General features: G+C 43.5%; 1 protein-coding gene across 1 annotated transcript in view; it reads right to left on the bottom strand.

Annotated features, from left to right (window-relative positions):
• Nucleotides 1-22,750, bottom strand: part of LOC117523796 (echinoderm microtubule-associated protein-like 6) — a 135,963-nt gene that overhangs the window by 77,021 nt on the left and 36,192 nt on the right. The gene's annotated exons all lie outside the window — the stretch shown is intronic.

Below are 22,750 nucleotides of genomic sequence, written 5' to 3'. Positions count from 1 at the left end.
GATTTATAAAAACAAAAACAACAACAACAAAAAAAACCCTATCAAATCACATGTACGTACAGTAAGTATTTACAGTCGTTGTCATGAAGCTCTAAGTTGAGTTCAGTTGCCTCCTGTTTCACTGATCATCCTTGAGATGTTTCTACAGCTTAATTGGAGTCCACCTGGGGTAAATTCAGTTGAGTGGACATGATTTAGAAAGACACACACCTGTCTACATATAAGGTCCCATAGTTGTCAGTCAGACCACAAACCAAGCATGAAGACCACGACAGGGTCGCACCTACGCCTGGACGCCTAGCAGTCGACCAGCCCCCATCATCAGCGGTGCTAGCAGGAGAGCTAGCACTGCTAGCAATGAGCAGCGGAGAGGCAGCCCACGAAGGGGTCATACCTACGGCTGGATGCCCAGCAGTTGAGCGGCCCCCATCACCAGCGGCGCAGCTTGCGACTCAGGGTCTAGCAGGCGAGCGAGATCCATCAGTGGCCAACAGTGACACACATTCACAAGTCCAAATAAAGGTAAAACCTAGAAACCCTGCCATAAAAAACACCGCTCATACAGGATCTTTCAAACACTTAACCACTCCAAAACAATCTGGGATTCCAACTCCAAACCTAAAGGACTACTATATGGACATTTGAATGCTAGAAGCATATGTAATAAACGGGAACAGCTTGAACATATTTTTTATGAATCTAACATTGATTGCTTTGGTATCTCTGAATCTTGGTTGAAACAAACATCAGCAGAAGCCATGATAACAGTGTCGGGCTACCACGTATTCAGGAAGGACAGAGAGAGAGGCAAGGGTGGGGGAGTTCTGCTCTATGTTAAGAACACACTGACATGCAGAAAATTAGAATGGCCTGACGACATTGCATTTGATTCTATCGGTGTCGAAATTACTCTATCAAATGAAATGTTTGTGCTAATTTGTCTCTATCGCCACCCCTCGACTAAAGTGGAATTTTACGACCAACTGAGAAACATGCTGACCTCTTGTAGCCAAAATAAAGAGATTATCATAACAGGGGATTTTAATGTGAATTGGGACAATAAACAGGCTCATAAAAATCTTAAACGAATTATGGATTATTTTAACTTTCAGCAATTAATTGAAAAACCTACCAGAATAACAGTAAATTCTGTGACAAAAATAGACCTGCTATTTACTAATAAGCCGGACAGAATCATGAAAATGTTCAATTTTCTGACCGGCTTATCAGACCACAACGCAATTCTTTTTTCTAGAAAGCTCACTAAACAGCAATACTTAGATACTCATAGGGCTACCTTTCCCCTTAGTACCATACCTAAAAACCAAACTCAAAACTTGAATAACACTTTAAAAACACCAGAACATCCAGGGAGTCTGGAGCAGCTTGAAGACCATCTCTGGGTTCAAACCCCCTCCCAAACAGGCGGAAGGTGACCATCAATGGGCAAATGACCTCAACAAGCACTTCCTGAGGTTCGACACAACCCCTCCTCCTCCTCCCCCTGCTCTGTCTTCTGTGCCCCTGCCCAGGATCCCCCTCCCCCTCCTTACACTTCCGCTCACACCACCGCCACAGACTGCTTCATCCCGAATACACACCCTGGCACTAGCCAGACCTCCTCCCCGTCCTCCACCCCTACCTTCCCCCCCACCTGCTCTCTACTCTTCACGGCAGACCAGGTCAGGAGTCAGGTGAAGAGGATAAAGAGCAAAAAGGCAGCAGGCCCAGACAAGATTAGCCTGAGGCTCCTCAAATCCTGCGCAGATGAGCTGTGTGGGGTCATGGAGCGGGTCTTCAACCTGAGCCTGAAGCTGAGGACGGTGCCACACCTCTGGAAAATGTCATGTGTGGTCCCAGTGCCCAAAACACCACACGCCAAGGACCTCAACAGCTTCAGGCCAGTGGCACTCACATCCCACCTGATGAAGACCCTAGAGTGCCTCATCCTGTGTCACCTCCGCCCCACGTTAAGCTCTGCTGTGAACCCACAGCAGTTTGCTTACTGGCCCGGCATCGGAGTGGAGGACGCAATCATCTCCCTGCTGCACCACTCACTGTCCCACCTGGAGAGGCCCGGCAGCGCTGTGAGGATTTTCTTCTTTGACTTCTCCAGCGCTTTCAACACCATCCAGCCGCGGCTCCTGAGGGACAAGCTGGTGATTGCAGGAGTGGACGAGGATCTGGCTGAGTGGGTCCTGGACTACCTCACAAACCGGCACCAGTTTGTGAGGACCAAGAACTGCGTGTCTGACCTCCTGACCTGCAGTGTGGGGGCCCCCCAGGGGACGGTCCTCGTGCCCTTCCTCTTCACTCTTTACACTGCAGACTTCAGACACAGCACAGACAGCTGTGTCCTGCAGAAGTTCTCCGATGACTCCGTCCTCATTGGACTCATTATGGACGACGATGACGCGGAGTACAGAGGACTAATGCAGGACTTTGTGGACTGGTGTCAGAGGAACCGCCTCCTCATCAACGCGGGGAAGACCAAGGAGATGGTGGTGGACTTCAGACGCCGCCCCACTACACTCCCCCCAGTGAAAATCCAGGGAAGGGACATTGAGAGAGTGGACTCATATAAGTACCTGGGTGTTCATCTGAACAACAAACTGGACTGGACTCACAACACGGACGCACTTTACAGGAAGGGTCAGAGCCGCCTCTACCTCCTGAGGAGGCTGAGGTCTTTTGGAGTGAGGGGGCCACTCCTGAGGACCTTCTGTGACTCTGTGGTGGCTTCAGTCATCCTGTACGGTGTGGTCTGCTGGAGCAGCAGCATCACAGAGAGGGACAGGAAAAGACTGGATAAGATCATCAGGAAATCCTGCTCTGTCCTGGGCTGTCCTCTGGACTCTGTGCAGGAGGTGGGGGACAGGAGGGTCCTGACTAAACTTACATCTATGCTGGACCACGAGTGTCACCCCCTGCAGGACGTTCTGTCTGCTCTGGAGAGCAGTTTCAGTGACAGACTCATCCACCCTCGCTGTGTGAGGGAGAGATTCTGCAGATCGTTTCTCCCGGCTGCTGTCAGACTGTACAATGAACAATGCTAGTACTGTGCAGGGCCGTATACAGGAATGTGAAAGGGGGGGTTCAAAGCCTTGAGTTGGGGGTCCAGTGGGCTGCAGGGCCCCCGGTGGGGTCGAGGGGCAACGCCCTTGTGGAGGGCTCAGGGGGGCAAAGCCCCTTGAAGCAGAAGCTCTTTGAGGATTTCGAGGGGTAAAAAGCTACATAAATTTCATTTGAAACCCAAAATGTATCATTTTAGGAAATACATTTTTATATACAAATAGTCCTTGCTTGGGATTGGATCAGTTGCCATAAGAACCACCCAAGAAGAACCAAGATAACATTAATGCAAACTTTATACCTGCCTGTCGGTTGCGAATGACGCAACCGACAGGCGCGAAAAAACTCACGCATGCGCACGAAGTTTCAAGCTTGGCTGATGCAAGCGCACATGATTCAAATCCATATAGTTTTTGCAAAAAAAAAAAAAGGTCGGATAGTTTTCTAACAGACCTCGTATGGACATATAGCGGTATTTAATTTGGCGACCTCAAATATTTGCACCTTTACAGTATTTGCAACAGGAAGGAGAAGCTCCCTTTATTTCTCAGCTTATACATACAAACATGTTTTTACAAACCAGACAAGTGTAATTGTGTGTCTACGTGGGTATTTACAAGCCTACTAATCTGTTTGATATCAGAGGAGGACAGGGACCAGGGAGCAAAATTCTCAACCCCCATGGGAAAAGTTTATCTAGCAGTTTCCCCTTTCATCACTTAAGGGATTACTCTGGCAGAGGAAATTGAAACTTGAGGGTGTGTGATAATAGCTGTGTAACAGTTAGTGCTTGCTGCTTATTATCAATGAAAAGAAAATACATAACGTTGATATCCAGATCAGAAAAAAATCAGCAGAAAAAAAATCAGCAGAATTCTCGGGGTGGGGTTCGGTTGAACCCCCTAAACCCCCACTATATACGGGCATGCTGTGGTAACCATAGCAACCAGGACAATAATCATGTCATTACCTGCTGTATTTATTAGGTGCAATAATTTAACTTATGGTGCAAACTCAAGTCACTTTACCGTCTATATTTTAACCTGTCCATATTGTAAATATCAGAGTAACTTATCGTACATTTCACGCTGAAGTCACTTTATCTGATTACTTTTACATCCTGACAGTGTATATCATCCCGGCAGTGCACCATTGAACTGAACAATGGTAGCCTTAGCTTTACCCGGCACTCAGTGCTTTTTTAGTTCTTGTTTTTAAAGAGATACTTATTTGTTTTATTTCATGCCCTTCTGTCTATTCCTACTGTTCTATGCTGCGATGTGACACAGAAATTTCCCCATTGAGGGATGAATAAAGGCTTTTCTTATCTTATCTCTTATCTTATAAATGTGCTTTTGTCAAATATGCCATTTTTTATTTGTAAAAAAAGGCATTTTCAAAAAAAAAAAAGCCAAGTTGTAATTAGATAACCGTCTGATATAACCAGTGTCATATGGTTAAATCAGTCTCCCCCCACCTGATTTCACTCACTGTGCACGCTGATAGGCATGAAATAAATTTTTTTTTTAACTTTTTATTTACGATTTTTTTTTTTAACCAGAACATCCCCTGAGACAAGTACTAAAAATATACAATAATAATTAAATAACATCAAATAAAAATAGAAATAAAAGTACACTGTATATAGTCTGTTGTGTGTTGGGGGGGTGTGGCTGGACATTTTGGTGTTCTTTTCTTTTCTTTGCTCTCCAGGTGGTATGAAAACTGATTTCTTGTCTGTGGAGAAGGTGCTGGCTGAAGAGTCCTTCACCCTCATCAATGTTATGTGCAGCACCTGTGGATGGTGCTCACATGCAACCTTAAAGACTTTCAGCTGAAGCAGATAATGAGATGGCGTTCTGCATTTAAGCCATGTGTGATTCAAGCAGAATTGCCGGGACCTCGACCTTGTGATGTTCGTTTGTGAGACGCTGAGGACCGCGCCTGGGTTTGACACATCGTGCCTGTGAAGGAGGAAGGGTGAGGGACACATGCTCTCAGCACACATCAGAGGTGATTAATTGTTTGACTAATTGTTGATAGTAACTTGGTATTTTGTTACGCAGTATATTTGAATTGTGATGAGAATTGTGCAGCTCGCTTCTCACTGCCGTGGCATGCGGACAACTGATCCTCCACCTGTTGTGAGAAGCTGCTCATTTACATAAAGCTTAAATACAGACCTGAATGTGTTGCTGATAGTGTGTGCCTTTTGAAGGATATTAGTTGTAGCTGCTGACTTACCTCACCTCTTCTATCCTTCGCAGAGAGTCGGTTTGTCGTGTCCACCTGGGGGGTGTTTGGCGGTAAAAGTGAGTCCAGAAGCGCTGGGCCTTGATCCTTTTAGGCGCTGGAGAGCGTGCCAGCCTTCACTCCACCAGACTGACGCATCTTTTGTTCATTCACTTTGTTATGCACCAGAGGGTGGAAAGAATAAATTGTTTTGTTTGTTGTGAAAGTGACGTGACACGGACCCACAACAGGGGGCGTTAATGAACGGACAATGGATAAGCCAAAAAGTAACAATTTAATGTTGTGAATCGCACAACAACGTACAGACAATAACAATATGGTGACTGTCAATCATACACCAGGTGACGTGTGGGCAGGCTCGACGATAGAAGACGCCTGGAGAGAGAAGAGCTGGATCCCCACACAGCTTCCAACACCAACGGAGCTGAAGAACACCGGAGCCGCCAAGCCCTGCGCCCCAGGTGGCCGCTGTCTTCAGCAGTCAGACCCGGTACTGCTGGCAGAGAACAAAGACAGTCCAGATGAGTGTGAGTTCGCACACTCAGTAATCCACAGTCTGTCTTAAGTAAAGGAGGGAAAACCTCCACCTCCAATCACACACACTCGTGCAGCTCCTGGTCAGCTGGCAGTCCGTGACGAGCCAAACGATTTAGATGAGCTAATATCGTTGGTGATTCGTCTAGATGATCGGATGAAGGAGCGTGGATGTGAGAGAGGGCGGCCATCAGAGCGGGTTTTTTCGTCTCGGGGCTTTCCCCGACACAGATCTGGGCCGCCTCTTCTTCGCCCCACTGAGGCTCCTCCGACGGGACCTCTGGCTCCTCTTGCAGACGAGCCCATGCAGCTCGGACGAGCAGAGACCACTGTATTGCCCCGACATATAAGCGGCAAGAAAAATAATGGTGACGTATCTCCAGGTGTTCTGGGACAGGCGAAATAACACACACAAAAAAAAAAAAAAAAAACTTGTAGGGGCTAATGTTTTGTTTCTTTGAATAGGGGTTATAATTTGTTTGGGGAGTTAGAGGCGTGTCTGGTGGAGTGAACGTTAGGCGGTTAGAAGCCCGTCTGGGCTCACTTGATCGTTATTTTTTTATGTGTATTTAAGTATTTTCTGTTTGGGTTTGGGGTCGTTTTGTTGTTTTTTATTTCCCTACATCCCTAACCCCAACCTCACTTGCCCCAAGACCGTTCGTCTTGTGGGTTGTGGGGTGGTGCAGGTTGGTCACGCTGAGCGTTCTCAGAAGACCTCTGCACCTGGGGGGGGGGTTGTTAGGGGCGTTTTTCTTGGTTTGGTTAGGGCCCGGTTCCACTCCAGCCTCGGTGAACCTTTGTACCGTTCGTCATTGGTGTTGCCGGGGTGTGGTGCAGCGGGAACATACCTCAGTCGGAGGGGTGGGCCGATCTGTTGCCGTTCGCCATTTCGGTAGTTCCACCCCTCCCGAGAGGCTGGGGTATGGTTGAGTTGGGGCACCGGACGTATTTCCGGTTTTCCGCTGCGCCTTGGGGTTGGGGCTGGGTTAGTTTTTCCTGTTCCCTTCCCCGGCTTAATGTTTTGTGCCGTTCGCCAAAATTGAGCCGCCGAGGGGCTCTGGGAGGGACCTGGGGTCTTTCGGGGTGCCGGGGAAGGTAACAGGGTTTAACGGTTGTTTTATTTGCCCCCCGGGGTTGTTTAGGGTAGTCCTCCGGGGGTTGGACTTTGATTTTGTTTTGTTTCCCTCCGGGTTCCACCTCCAGGGTTGATGGGACGGTCCTCTGGGGGGGAATTGGCTTGTGGGGCCGACTGGCCAAGTGTGGCCGGGTCTGGGGTTCCGGGGTTGTGGGGAGGGTGCCTCCTGGGGTTTGATGGTACGGTCCTCTGGGGGGCGCTGTTTGCTCCATGGGTACCTGGGGACCTTTGTGGGATTCCGGTTCTGGCTATTCCTCCTGGAACTGGCAGTAAAGGCCTTCTGGGGGGTGTTGGGCTCTGCAAGTCGTTCTGGGGGGGGTTGTTTGTTGTTTTTCTTTTATGCATTTATGTCTGTATTGTGTTTGTGGGGCTGTGTTGGGTTTTTGCATTTGGGAGTTTCTCTTTTCTTCCCGGGGTTGGATGGGACGGTCCCCTGGGGAGGTTTTGGGTGGGTTTTATGTTTTTTCTTGTATGTTGGATTGTATTAGGGACTGTTTTGGGGTTTTTGTTGATGCCAGCCGGCCTTCCAGCTGCGGTGCCCTGTCCTGCTGTCTGTGGTGGACCTTGGGAGCGTTATGCTGTCTGCTTCCTGACGAGGACCCCGGAGGGAGGTGCTGTTCTCGGACCTGGTCTGTTCGGTCGCCAGGAGGCTTCCCGTTAAAGGGGGGGTACTGTTGTGTGTTGGGGGGGTGTGGCTGGACATTTTGGTGTTCTTTTCTTTTCTTTGCTCTCCCGGTGGTATGAAAACTGATTTCTTGTCTGTGGAGAAGGTGCTGGCTGAAGAGTCCTTCACCCTCATCAACGTTATGTGCAGCACCTGTGGATGGTGCTCACATGCAACCTTAAAGACTTTCAGCTGAAGCAGATAATTAGATGGCGTTCTGCATTTAAGCCATGTGTGATTCAAGCAGAATTGCCGGGAACTCGACCTTGTGATGTTCGTTTGTGAGAAGCTGCTCATTTACATAAAGCTTAAATACAGACCTGAATGTGTTGCTGATAGTGTGTTCCTTTTGAAGGATATTGCTTGTAACTGCTGACTTACCTCACCTCTTCTATCCTTCGCAGAGAGTCGGTTTGTTGTGTCCACCTGGGGGGTGTTTGGCGGTAAAAGTGAGTCCAGAAGCGCCGGGCTTCAATCCTTTTAGGCGCTGGAGAGCGTGCCAGCCTTCACTCCACCAGACTGGCGCATCTTTTGTTCATTCACTTTGTTATGCACCAGAGGGTGGAAAGAATAAATTGTTTTGTTATTGGAACCGCTTTCTGGTTATTTTAGCGCTGGGTTCCGTCAGACGCAGGTCCGCTCCTCAACCCGCGTCGACACATAACATAGTCATTGCTACATATGGTACAAAGGCACATACGTACATCAATAGATACATATTATATAGTGCAATAATAAAGATAACACGCCCACACACACACTCACAAAAAAAGAAAAAAAATACCAAGGAGACAGGAGAGAACAGATTAACTTCATGTCAGAATCAGTTCCCAAAACTTTTTCCACCCCTATACTTTAATGATGAAAATACTCTTTGACCATATACCATCTCTGGTTAAAAAGATCCATTTTCATTTGTAGTGATGCAGTCATTTTTTCCATCATATATACTTGTTTTAACCTGTGTTTCAATTCAGTTACCGTTGGTGACTTTACATTTTTCCAATTAACAGTAATGATTTTCTTGGCAATCAACAGCAAAATGTGTAAAATATATATTTGGTCAGCCGTGAAAGTGTCAACCAATGTAACACAGAATTAAAAAAAAAAAGTATCAGAGGGGACGTCTCTTTGAACAATTTTCTCAATCTCTTCTTTAATATTTTTCCAGTACTCAAAGATGACGTGTGTATGATCCCCTATTTTGCCACACTGTCTCCAGCATAAAGCTGTTGAAGAATCATTTACAAAATGTGAAATAACCAAAGGTGCATAGAAATATCAGATTTTAAATTTCCAGTCAAACTCCTTCCACTGCTGACCAATGATTCCCTTATGACAGCTGTCACAAAGTTTATCCCACATTACATCTTCTATTATCATATTAGATTCTAATTCCCATTTTCCCTTGACATTGTACGTGTTTTGAAATAAATCTGTTGAAAGTCTTTTATAAAGATGGGAAATATGTTTGTTTACCAGAAGATTGTTTTCTAGAATTGTTATATTCTTTATGATTTGTAACGTAGTGCCTAATTTGCAAATATCGATAGAAATCCTTTGAAGGGAGGTCGAACTGTTCTTGAAGTTGTGTGAACAACTTTAAGTGTGCTTCTTCAAATAATTGATCAAAGATAATTAGACCTTTAGCTGCCCATCTCTTAAAACCATAATTCCACATTGAAGGTGGAAAATCTACATTGCCCACTATGGGCATAGCTTGAGAAATTGATCCATTGTCCTTTAACATTCTTTTCACTTCCGTCCAAACCTTTATAGTGTGTTTTATCCATTCTTTTACAATCTTCATTTTGTTGATATGTTTTATATCCATAAAGGGTAGGGTGGATAACTACACCTTTGATTTCACCCTGTTCTATTTGAACCCATTTTGCCTCCTCATTTCCGCTAATCCAAGTCACAATTGCTGCTAACTGAGCTGCCCAATAATACAATTTGAAATTGGGTAGGGCCAAACCTCCTTTATTTTTAGCCAAATTAAGTGTTTTAAGTTTAATTCTGAGTCTCTTGTGTTGCCATACAAATTGAGAGATTACTTTATTTAGCATGTTAAAAATGGAAGTTGGAACTCTTATGGGAAGTGACTGGAATAAAAACAGGAGACGAGGAAGCAAATTCATCCTTATTTTTTCAACTTTGCCCAACAGAGATAAGGGGAGCACTTCCCAGCGAGTTAAATCACTCCTCATTTGTTTAATTAACTTATTATAGTTTACCTCAAAAAGTTTTGTAGTTTCAGGTGTTATAATAATTCCTAAATACTTAAATCCCGTTTAGCCCAGTGAAATGACACCATCTTGTTAAGTTGATCCGGCCACCTTCCTGATATCATCATAGCCTCTGATTTATTTTGATTAATTTTATATCCAGAGATGTCTCCATAAATTTCTAAGCACTGCATGAGTTGAGGTATTGAAGTAAGAGGATGTATTCTAAAAAGCAAAATGTCATCAGCAAAAAGGGAAATTTTATGAACTCTCCCCCCACCATCCTCAATCCCCTCAATTTGAACGTCTTGTCGTATTGCCTCCGCCAAGGGCTCGATGCTGAGGGCAAAGAGGATGGGTGAGAGAGAGTCACCTTGTCTCACTCCTCTCTCGATTTCAAAAGAGTCAGAGCAATGTCCATTTACTCAAATTTTTGATTTGGGGTTCTTGTACAACAGTCTAAACCAACCAAGAAATTTTTCACCAAAACCCATCTCAATTAATGTTTGTTCTAGAAATTGCCAATCTACCCGATCAAATGCTTTCTCAGCATCTAAGGGTCCTGTCCCACTGGCGTTTAGGAGGATTTGCGTATGGATTGCACACAAAATTGGGCCATATTCGCCAAACATCCGCAATATCCATGTAACATGCCTGTATGAGTCGGCCATCATCCGAACACGCCCGTGATCATCCGCAGAGGCACGCATGTCCGCAGCCAGGATTTTTGAGCTGTTCAAAAATCTGAATGCGGATAACATCCGCCTCACATACTCCATATATACTAAATTCATACACAATACATACTCACTCTATGCGCTGTTTATCTGCTGTTAACCGCTGATATCCGCAACTGACGGGGATTTGCGGCTTGGCAGCGGACTGGGACAGTGTGTAAAACAGATATATATAATGCCCATCATGTCCACATCACAAACTAAAATATGTTGTAGAGAATGCATACAGATTGGCCACTAATAAAGCGTTTTTATTACATCTGCTTTGCAGCTGATGAATGAATGAATGAAAACTGTTTATTTCGAACATTTGATACAACAATTACAAGATAGATCAGTAAAGACAACAACAAAAAAGTTCCTACTGTGTACCCAACATGTCCAAAAAGGAGTAGGGTGAAGCATCAGCTTATTTATCCCTACCCCTTCTTCCCCACAACCAGTAATACCCTTTGCCACATATACACATAGATTCCTACACACCTAAACCGATTATATATACATACATATATATATATATATATATATACATACATATATATCAACATACATACACATATATATACACATATACACACATATATACACAAACATAAATATACACCTACACATACCTACTTACATACAAAATACTATATATTTACAAGCCGAAGCAAAAAACAAAAACACCCTAACCCCTCATTACCCTTCCTCCTCCCTATACCTAGAAAAAACATATTTTTGTACCGCTGTTTGAACTGGTTCATGCTTGGACATTGCTTGAGCCCCCACTCCCAATCTGTTCCACATCTTCACCCCACAGACAGAAATACAGAAACCTTTTAATGTTGTTCGTGCCCACTGATGCTTTAAATTAAATTTCCCCCTCAGACTGTAATCCCCTGATCTGGTAAAAAAAAACATATTTTTAATATTTGCTGGAAGTAAATTGTTTATTGCTTTATACACGATTTGTACTGTTTGAAAATGAACCAAGTCTGTGAATTCTAAGAATTTGGATTGTAAAAATAGTGGATTTGTATGATCTCTATAGCCAGTATTATGAATAATTCTTATAGCTCTTTTCTGCTTTACTGATAGTGATTGTGTTGTACCTTTATAAGTATTACCCCATACCTCTGCACAGTACTGTAAATATGGTAAAACCAGTGAGCAGTAAAGAATGCGGAGTGAGTTGTGGTCCAGAATATGTTTCGCTTTGTTTAGAACTGAAATGCTTCTTGACAGTTTACTTTGTATATGTTTTATATGAGTCTTCCAGTTTATCTTATCATACTTATCATAGTTTATCTTAGCCTACTGGTGGTTGGCTCTCACTGCGGTATTGTATCACTTCCTGTTCCGGAGCACAGCGGTGGTTTTCTGTATCTGTTAGCTGTTTAATCTGCGCAGTTAGATTGATCTAGTTATCTAGATTACGATTTGTTTCCCAGTGTAATCTTTACGTGCCTTAACTAAAGCACTCATTCTGCTGAATCACCTCTAAATTATTTACACATTATTCACTTTGCGTGTTTTTAGGAATCCGCTAGCTTAGCGTAGCTACTAGCTCTTAGCCGATTTAGCATGGCGGCTTCTCCTGTCTCTCCCTTCACTTTTCTGCTCTGGGTGTGAAATGTTTAGTTATTCCTCGGCCTCCTTTAGCAGTAATGGTACTTGTAATAAGTGTAGCTTATTCGTAGCTTTGGAGGCCAGGCTGGGCGAATTGGAGACTCGGCTCCGCACCGTGGAAAATTCTACAGCTAGCCCGGCCCCTGTAGTCGGTGCGGACCAAGGTAGCTTAGCCGCCGTTAGTTTCCCCCTGGCAGATCCCGAGCAGCCGGGAAAGCAGGCTGACTGGGTGACTGTGAGGAGGAAGCGTAGCCCTAAACAAGAAGCCCCGTGTACACCGCCAACCCGTTCACATTTCTAACCGTTTTTCCCCACCTCGACGACACACACCCGCCGAGGATCAAACTCTGGTTATTGGCGACTCTGTTTTGAGAAATGTGAAGTTAGCGACACCAGCAACCATAGTCAATTGTCTTCCGGGGGCCCGAGGCAGGCGACATTGAAGGAAATTTGCAACTGCTGGTTAAGGCTAAGCGTAAATTTGGTAAGATTGTAATTCACGTAGGCAGTAATGACACCCGGTTACGCCAATCGGAGGTCACTAAATTAACATTAAATCGGTGGTGTAACTTTGCAAAAACAATGTCGGACTCTGTAGTTTTCTCTGGGCCCCTCCCCAATCAGACCGGGAGTGACATGTTTAGCCGCATGTTCTCCTTGAATTGCTGGCTGTCTGAGTGGGGTCCAAAAAATGAGGTGGGCTTCATAGATAATTGGCCAAAGCTTCTGGGGAAAAACTGGGTCTTGTTAGGAGAGACGGCATCCATCCCACTTTGGATGGAGCAGCTCTCATTTCTAGAAATCTGGCTAATTTTCTTAAATCATCCAAACCGTGACTATCCAGGGTTGGGACCAGGAAGCAGAGTTGTAGTCTTACCACCTCTCTGCGCTTCTCTCCCCCTGCCATCTCCCCTCATTACCCCATCCCCGTAGAGACGTGGTCTGCTCCCAGACCACCAATAACCAGCAAAATCTATTTAAGCATAAAAATTCAAAAAGAAAAAATAATATAGCACCTTCACTGCACCACAGACTAAAACAGTTAATGTGGTCTATTAAACATTAGGTCTCTCTCTTCTAAGTCCCTGTTGGTAAATGATATAATAATTGATCAACATATTGATTTATTCTGCCTAACAGAAACCTGGTTACAGCAGGATGAATATGTTAGTTTAAATGAGTCAACACCCCCGAGTCACACTAACTGTCAGAATGCTCGTAGCACGGGCCGGGGCGGTGGATTCGCAGCAATCTTCCATTCCAGCTTATTAATTAATCAAAACCCAGACAGAGCTTTAATTCATTTGAAAGCTTGTCTCTTAGTCTTGTCCATCCAATTGGAAGTCCCAAAACCAGTTTTATTTGTTATTATCTATCGTCCACCTGGTCGTTACTGTGAGTTTCTCTGTGAATTTTCAGACCTTTTGTCTGACTTAGTGCTTAGCTCAGATAAGATAATTATAGTGGGCGATTTTAACATCCACCACAGATGCTGAGAATGACAGCCTCAACACTGCATTTAATCTATTATTAGACTCTATTGGCTTTGCTCAAAAAGTAAATGAGTCCACCCACCACTTTAATCATATCTTAGATCTTGTTCTGACTATGGTATGGAAATAGAAGACTTAACAGTATTCCCTGAAAACTCCCTTCTGTCTGATCATTTTTTAATAACATTTACATTTACTCTGATGGACTACCCAGCAGTAGGGAATAAGTTTCATTACACTAGAAGTCTTTCAGAAAGCGCTGTAACTAGGTTTAAGGATATGATTCCTTCTTTATGTTCTCTAATGCCATATAACAACACAGTGCAGAGTAGGCTACCTAAACTCTGTAAGGGAGATAGAGTATCTCGTCAATAGTTTTACATCCTCATTGAAGACAACTTTGGATGCTGTAGCTCCTCTGAAAAAGAGAGCTTTAAATCAGAAGTGTCTGACTCCATGGTATAACTCTCAAAACTCGTAGCTTAAAGCAGATAACCCGTAAGTTGGAGAGGAAATGGCGTCTCACTAATTTAGAAGATCTTCACTTAGCCTGGAAAAAGAGTCTGTTTGCTCTATAAAAAAGCCCTCCGTAAAGCTAGGACATCTTTCTACTCATCACTAATTGAAGAAACTAAGAACACAACCCCAGGTTTCTTTTCAGCACTGTAGCCAGGCTGACAAAGAGTCAGAGCTCTATTGAGCTGAGTATTCCATTATCTTTAACTAGTAATGAGTTCATGACTTTCTTTGCTAACAAAATTTTAAACTATTAGAGAAAAAATTACTCATAACCATCCCAAAGACGTATCGTTATCTTTGGCTGCTTTCAGTGATGCCGGTATTTGGTTAGACTCTTTCTCTCCGATTGTTCTGTCTGAGTTATTTTCATTAGTTACTTCATCCAAACCATCAACATGTTTATTAGACCCCATTCCTACCAGGCTGCTCAAGGAAGCCCTACCATTATTTAATGCTTCGATCTTAAATATGATCAATCTATCTTTGTTAGTTGGCTATGTACCACAGGCTTTTAAGGTGGCAGTAATTAAACCATTACTTAAAAAGCCATCACTTGACCCAGCTATCTTAGCTAATTATAGGCCAATCTCCAACCTTCCTTTTCTCTCAAAATTCTTGAAAGGGTAGTTGTAAAACAGCTAACTGATCATCTGCAGAGGAATGGTCTATTTGAAGAGTTTTCAGTCAGGTTTTAGAATTCATCATAGTACAGAAACAGCATTAGTGAAGGTTACAAATGATCTTCTTATGGCCTCGGACAGTGGACTCATCTCTGTGCTTGTTCTGTTAGACCTCAGTGCTGCTTTGATACTGTTGACCATAAAATTTTATTACAGAGATTAGAGCATGCCATAGATATTAAAGGCACTGCGCTGCGGTGGTTTGAATCATATTTGTCTAATAGATTACAATTTGTTCATGTAAGGGGGAATCTTCTTCACAGACTAAAGTTAATTATGGAGTTCCACAAGGTTCTGTGCTAGGACCAATTTTATTCACTTTATATATGCTTCCCTTAGGCAGTATTATTAGACGGTATTGCTTAAATTTCATTGTTACGCAGATGATACCCAGCTTTATCTATCCATGAAGCCAGAGGACACACACCAATTAGCTAACTGCAGGATTGTCTTACAGACCATAAAGACATGGATGACCTCTAATTTCCTGCTTTTAAACTCAGATAAAACTGAAGTTATTGTACTTGGCCCCACAAATCTTAGAAACATGGTGTCTAACCAGATCCTTACTCTGGATGGCATTACCCTGACCTCTAGTAATACTGTGAGAAATCTTGGAGTCATTTTTGATCAGGATATGTCATTCAAAGCGCATATTAAACAAATATGTAGGACTGCTTTTTTGCATTTACGCAATATCTCTAAAATCAGAAAGGTCTTGTCTCAGAGTGATGCTGAAAAACTAATTCATGCATTTATTTCCTCTAGGCTGGACTATTGTAATTCATTATTATCAGGTTGTCCTAAAAGTTCCCTAAAAAGCCTTCAGTTAATTCAAAATGCTGCAGCTAGAGTGCTGACGGGGACTAGAAGGAGAGAGCATATCTCACCCATATTGGCCTCTCTTCATTGGCTTCCTGTTAATTCTAGAATAGAATTTAAATTCTTCTTCTTACTTATAAGGTTTTGAATAATCAGGTCCCATCTTATCTTAGGGACCTCGTAGTACATATCACCCAATAGAGCGCTTCGCTCTCAGACTGCAGGCTTACTTGTAGTTCCTAGGGTTTGTAAGAGTAGAATGGGAGGCAGAGCCTTCAGCTTTCGGCTCCTCTCCTGTGGAACCAGCTCCCAATTCAGATCAGGGAGACAGACACCCCTCTCTACTTTTAAGATTAGGCTTAAACTTTCCTTTTGCTAAAGCTTATAGTTAGGGCTGGATCAGGTGACCCTGAACCATCCCTTAGTTATGCTGCTATAGACGTAGACCGCTGGGGGGTTCCCATGATGCACTGTTTCTTTCTCTTTTTGCTCTGTATGCACCACTCTGCATTTAATCATTAGTGATCGATCTCTGCTCCCCTCCACAGCATATCTTTTTCCTGGTTCTCTCCCTCAGCCCCAACCAGTCCCAGCAGAAGACTGCCCCTCCCTGAGCCTGGTTCTGCTGGAGGTTTCTTCCTGTTAAAAGGGAGTTTTTCCTTCCCACTGTAGCCAAGTGCTTGCTCACAGGGGGTCGTTTTGACCGTTGGGGTTTTACATCATTATTGTATGGCCTTGCCTTACAATATAAGGCGCCTTGGGGCAACTGTTTGTTGTGATTTGGCGCTATATAAAAAAAAAAAATTGAATTGAAATTGATCTATTATCACCCCCAGAAACTTATTTTCATGTACCCTTTCAATATCTACCCCCTCGACTTGTAACTGAACCTGTATGTCTGTATTACAATAGCCAAATAACATGTATTTTGTTTTACTTAAGTTTAATGATAATTTGTTTCTGTCAAACCATATTTTCAATTTTCCCATTTCTATACTGATCCTCCTCAGTAACTCCTGCAAATCCCCCCCTGAACAAAAAATGCTTGTGTCATCTGCAAATAATACTAATTTTAATATTTTGGAAACATTGACAATATCATTTATATAAATTAGAAACAGTTTTGGACCCAATACTGACCCCTGTGGGACGCCACAAGCATTGTCCAAGCATGATGATGTATATTCCCCCAACTTCACAAACTGTTTTCTGTTACTTAAGTAGCTTCTCACCCAGTGCAACACCAACCCCCTAATCCCATACTGTTCAAGTTTACTGATTAATATGTCATGATTGATTGTATCAAAAGCCTTTTTAAGGTCTATAAATATTCCAACTGAATGTAATTTGTGGTCTATGGCGTTTGTAATCTCCTCAACTGATTCTATTAATGCAAGTGATGTTTTGATTTGCAGACAGTCTGTGAATGCATAACAAACACGTCATGTAAACCCAAAGTACTATATGTGGCAGAAAGCAACATACCTGCCAGTCAGTGCCGGTCCGGCTGTGTAGATCCACAAAGACGTAGCTGCTGCAATCCAGGAGTTTTATTTAACACCAACAAAAGGAAGAGTTGCTGTTTAGCCACAACTCACGCCAAAGTCTGTTTTCTGTGACACTCTCAAAAAAAAAAAAAAAAAGAAAAAACACCGTCTCACACCCGAGCGGCTTCCCCCCCTCCCGCTCCCCAAACTCATGAACAGTTAACCCTTGCATGACAAAATGAACATCAACTCTGTGATCAACTTGTCCAAGTCCAGCAAATGCTCCAAAGGCTGTATTGTTGGTGTGAATAGTGATGCCGAAAGGCCCGAGTGCGCTTCTTTTATGTTTAGCGCATGTCTCCCTTGAATTGCGGCTGTCTGAGTGGTGTCCAAAAAATGAGGTGGGCTTCATAGATAATTGGCAAAGCTTCTGGGGAAAACCTGGTCTTGTTAGGAGAGACGGCACCCATCCCACTTTGGATGGAGCAGCTCTCATTTCTAGAAATCTGGCCAATTTTCTTAAATCCTCCAAACCGTGACTATCCAGGGTTGGGACCAGGAAGCAGAGTTGTAGTCTTACACACCTCTCTGCAGCTTCTCTCCCCCTGCCATCCCCTCATTACCCCATCCCCGTAGAGACGGTGTCTGCTCCCAGACCACCAATAACCAGCAAAAATCTATTTAAGCATAAAAATTCAAAAAGAAAAAATAATATAGCACCTTCAACTGCACCACAGACTAAAACAGTTAAATGTGGTCTATTAAACATTAGGTCTCTCTCTTCTAAGTCCCTGTTAGTAAATGATATAATAATTGATAAACATATTGATTTATTCTGCCTTACAGAAACCTGGTTACAGCAGGATGAATATGTTAGTTTAAATGAGTCAACACCCCCGAGTCACACTAACTGTCAGAATGCTCGTAGCACGGGCCGGGGCGGAGGATTAGCAGCAATCTTCCATTCCAGCTTATTAATTAATCAAAAACCCAGACAGAGCTTTAATTCATTTGAAAGCTTGACTCTTAGTCTTGTCCATCCAAATTGGAAGTCCCAAAAACCAGTTTTATTTGTTATTATCTATCGTCCACCTGGTCGTTACTGTGAGTTTCTCTGTGAATTTTCAGACCTTTTGTCTGACTTAGTGCTTACCTCAGATAAGATCATTATAGTGGGCGATTTTAACATCCACACAGATGCTGAGAATGACAGCCTCAACACTGCATTTAATCTATTATTAGACTCTATTGGCTTTGCTCAAAAAGTAAATGAGTCCACCCACCACTTTAATCTTATCTTAGATCTTGTTCTGACTTATGGTATGGAAATAGAAGACTTAACAGTATTCCCTGAAACTCCCTGCTGTCTGATCATTTCTTAATAACATTTACATTTACTCTGATGGACTACCCAGCAGTGGGGAATAAGTTTCATTACACTAGAAGTCTTTCAGAAAGCGCTGTAACTAGGTTTAAGGATATGATTCCTTCTTTATGTTCTCTAATGCCATATACCAACACAGAGCAGAGTAGCTACCTAAACTCTGTAAGTGAGATAGAGTATCTCGTCAATAGTTTTACATCCTCATTGAAGACAACTTTGGATGCTGTAGCTCCTCTGAAAAAGAGAGCTTTAAATCAGAAGTGCCTGACTCCGTGGTATAACTCACAAACTCGTAGCTTAAAGCAGATAACCCGTAAATTGGAGAGGAAATGGCGTCTCACTAATTTAGAAGATCTTCACTTAGCCTGGAAAAAGAGTCTGTTGCTCTATAAAAAAAGCCCTCCGTAAAGCTAGGACATCTTTCTACTCATCACTAATTGAAGAAAATAAGAACAACCCCAGGTTTCTTTTCAGCACTGTAGCCAGCTGACAAAGAGTCAGAGCTCTATTGAGCTGAGTATTCCATTAACTTTAACTAGTAATGACTTCATGACTTTCTTTGCTAACAAAATTTTTAACTATTAGAGAAAAAATTACTCATACCATCCCAAAGACGTATCGTTATCTTTGGCTGCTTTCAGTGATGCCGGTATTTGGTTAGACTCTTTCTCTCTGATTGTTCTGTCTGAGTTATTTTCATTAGTTACTTCATCCAAACCATCAACATGTTTATTAGACCCCATTCCTACCAGGCTGCTCAAGGAAGCCCTACCATTATTTAATGCTTCGATCTTAAATATGATCAATCTATCTTTGTTAGTTGGCTATGTACCACAGGCTTTTAAGGTGGCAGTAATTAAACCATTACTTAAAAAGCCATCACTTGACCCAGCTATCTTAGCTAATTATAGGCCAATCTCCAACCTTCCTTTTCTCTCAAAAATTCTTGAAAGGGTAGTTGTAAAACAGCTAACTGATCATCTGCAGAGGAATGGTCTATTTGAAGAGTTTCAGTCAGGTTTTAGAATTCATCATAGTACAGAAACAGCATTAGTGAAGGTTACAAATGATCTTCTTATGGCCTCGGACAGTGGACTTATCTCTGTGCTTGTTCTGTTAGACCTCAGTGCTGCTTTTGATACTGTTGACCATAAAATTTTATTACAGAGATTAGAGCATGCCACAGGTATTAAAGGCACTGCGCTGCGGTGGTTTGAATCATATTTGTCTAATAGATTACAATTTGTTCATGTACATGGGGAATCTTCTTCACAGACTAGGGTTAATTATGGAGTTCCACAAGGTTCTGTGCTAGGACCAATTTTATTCACTTTATACATGCTTCCCTTAGGCAGTATTATTAGACGGTATTGCTTAAATTTTCATTGTTACGCAGATGATACCCAGCTTTATCTATCCATGAAGCCAGAGGACACACACCAATTAGCTAAACTGCAGGATTGTCTTACAGACATAAAGACATGGATGACCTCTAATTTCCTGCTTTTAAACTCGGATAAAACTGAAGTTATTGTACTTGGCCCCACAAATCTTAGAAACATGGTGTCTAACCAGATTCTTACTCTGGATGGCATTGCCCTGGCCTCTAGTAATACTGTGAGAAATCTTGGAGTCATTTTTGATCAGGATATGTCATTCAAAGCGCATATTAAACAAATATGTAGGACTGCTTTTTTGCATTTACGCAATATCTCTAAAATCAGAAAGGTCTTGTCTCAGAGTGATGCTGAAAAACTAATTCATGCATTTATTTCCTCTAGGCTGGACTATTGTAATTCATTATTATCAGGTTGTCCTAAAAGTTCCCTAAAAAGCCTTCAGTTAATTCAAAATGCTGCAGCTAGGGTACTGACGGGGACTAGAAGGAGAGAGCATATCTCACCCATATTGGCCTCTCTTCATTGGCTTCCTGTTAATTCTAGAATAGAATTTAAAATTCTTCTTCTTACTTATAAGGTTTTGAATAATCAGGTCCCATCTTATCTTAGGGACCTCGTAGTACCATATCACCCCAATAGAGCGCTTCGCTCTCAGACTGCAGGCTTACTTGTAGTTCCTAGGGTTTGTAAGAGTAGAATGGGAGGCAGAGCCTTCAGCTTTCAGGCTCCTCTCCTGTGGAACCAGCTCCCAATTCAGATCAGGGAGACAGACACCCTCTCTACTTTTAAGATTAGGCTTAAAACTTTCCTTTTTGCTAAAGCTTATAGTTACCCTGAACCATCCCTTAGTTATGCTGCTATAGACGTAGACTGCTGGGGGGTTCCCATGATGCACTGTTTCTTTCTCTTTTTGCTCTGTATGCACCACTCTGCATTTAATCATTAGTGATCGATCTCTGCTCCCCTCCACAGCATGTCTTGTTCCTGGTTCTCTCCCTCAGCCCCAACCAGTCCCAGCAGAAGACTGCCCCTCCCTGAGCCTGGTTCTGCTGGAGGTTTCTTCCTGTTAAAAGGGAGTTTTTCCTTCCCACTGTAGCCAAGTGCTTGCTCACAGAGGGTCGTTTTGACCGTTGGGGTTTTACATACAATATGCCTTACAATATAAAGCGCCTTGGGGCAACTATTTGTTGTGATTTGGCGCTATATAAAAAAAAAATTGATTGAAAATTGATTGATTTTATGACCGCAATGCAGATGCCGTGCACGTGCAACACGTGCGCGATGCATTCATAATACACCCATAGTACTGCCGTGATAATCTCAATGTGTCGGATCCGTTTCCTCACTACATGTGTTATATAACCGTGACTACGGCGCTCTGGGAGCAAGACTCTCGGCTCCTTTCAACTTACACTGGGTTTATTAGGGAGTTTCGACAGGTGTTTCATCATCCCAATAGAGGCGAGTCCGCTTCAAATATGCTGCTGTCGATGAGACAGGGGCGACGTGGGCTGCTGATTACGCAATCGACTTCCGTGTTGCGGCAGCGAGGGCTGGTTGGAATTCAGTATCACTCAGCGCCGCCTTTGTAAATGGGCTGTCTCCGGCCCTAAAGGAGCATCTGGTGGCTAAGGATCAACCACGGGATTTAGACGGGCTTATCGATCTAGTTATTTGTCTAGATAATCGGTTAGAGGAATACAAGCAGGAGCGAGACAAAGGGCGTGGCCGGGTGCGCGCCGTCCCTCTCCCTTCCAGGTCTGAAGTAGCGCCGTCCTCTCCTCGCTCCAAAGCCAGGGCTTTCCGCATGGCACCAGCTCCCCCTGCTGACGAAGCTATGGACACGAGCAGGGCTATAGTGAAATCAAAGGACAGACAAAGGAGGCTGGCCCGTGGAGAGTGTTTTTACTGCGGCTCGAGTGAGCATGTGCAGAAAGACTGCCCCAAACGGTTAAACCTCCAAGGCTTGCCCTTAGAGACTGGGTGCACCTGGTGATGAACGTTAAAGAGGAGGTCGAGTCCCCCCAATCTCACGGAGGTGACGGCTGAGTATCATGACCTTGCTGACGTCTTCAGCAAGGATCTGGCATCACCCTGCCCCGCACGACCATATGATTGTGCCATTGATTGGTTCCAGGTGCTGAGTACCCGTCCAGCAGACTGTACAATGTCTCACGTCCTGAACGCAAATCAATAGAGACCTACATCCGGGACTCTTTAGCTGCGGGCTAATCGGAATTCTTCATCTGTTAGGTGCAGGTTTCTTTTTGTGGGCAAGAAGGATGGCGGTCTCTGTCCATGCATTGATTATAGAGGGTCTGAATGAGATTACGGTTCGCAACCGATACCTGTTACCTCTATTGGATTCAGTGTTCACCAAACTGGATCTTAGGAATGCCTATCACCTAGTTCGGATCAGGAAGGGAGATGAGTGGAAGAGGGCATTTAACACCCCCTAAGGTCAATTTGAGTACCTGGTTATGCCGTTTGGCCCTCACCAACGCCCCCCGCCACATTCCAAGCCTGGTAAACGACGTTTCTGTGGGATTTCCTGCACTGATTTGTCTTTGTTTCCCTAGACGACATCCTCATCTTCTCTCAGAACTCTGAGACCCATGTCAGGCATGTCCGTCAGGTCCTTCAGTGGTTATTGGAGAACCGGTTGTTTGTGAAGGCAGAGAAGTGCGAGTTCCATCGCACCACTCTGTCCTTCTTGGGGTTCATAATCTCC

Source organism: Thalassophryne amazonica, chromosome 13, assembly GCF_902500255.1.
Source record: "Thalassophryne amazonica chromosome 13, fThaAma1.1, whole genome shotgun sequence".
In the NCBI taxonomy this organism is placed as follows: Eukaryota; Metazoa; Chordata; class Actinopteri; order Batrachoidiformes; family Batrachoididae; genus Thalassophryne; species Thalassophryne amazonica.
The sequence above is the reverse complement of the archived record's forward strand: the minus strand, read 5'-3'. Positions and strand labels throughout refer to the sequence as shown.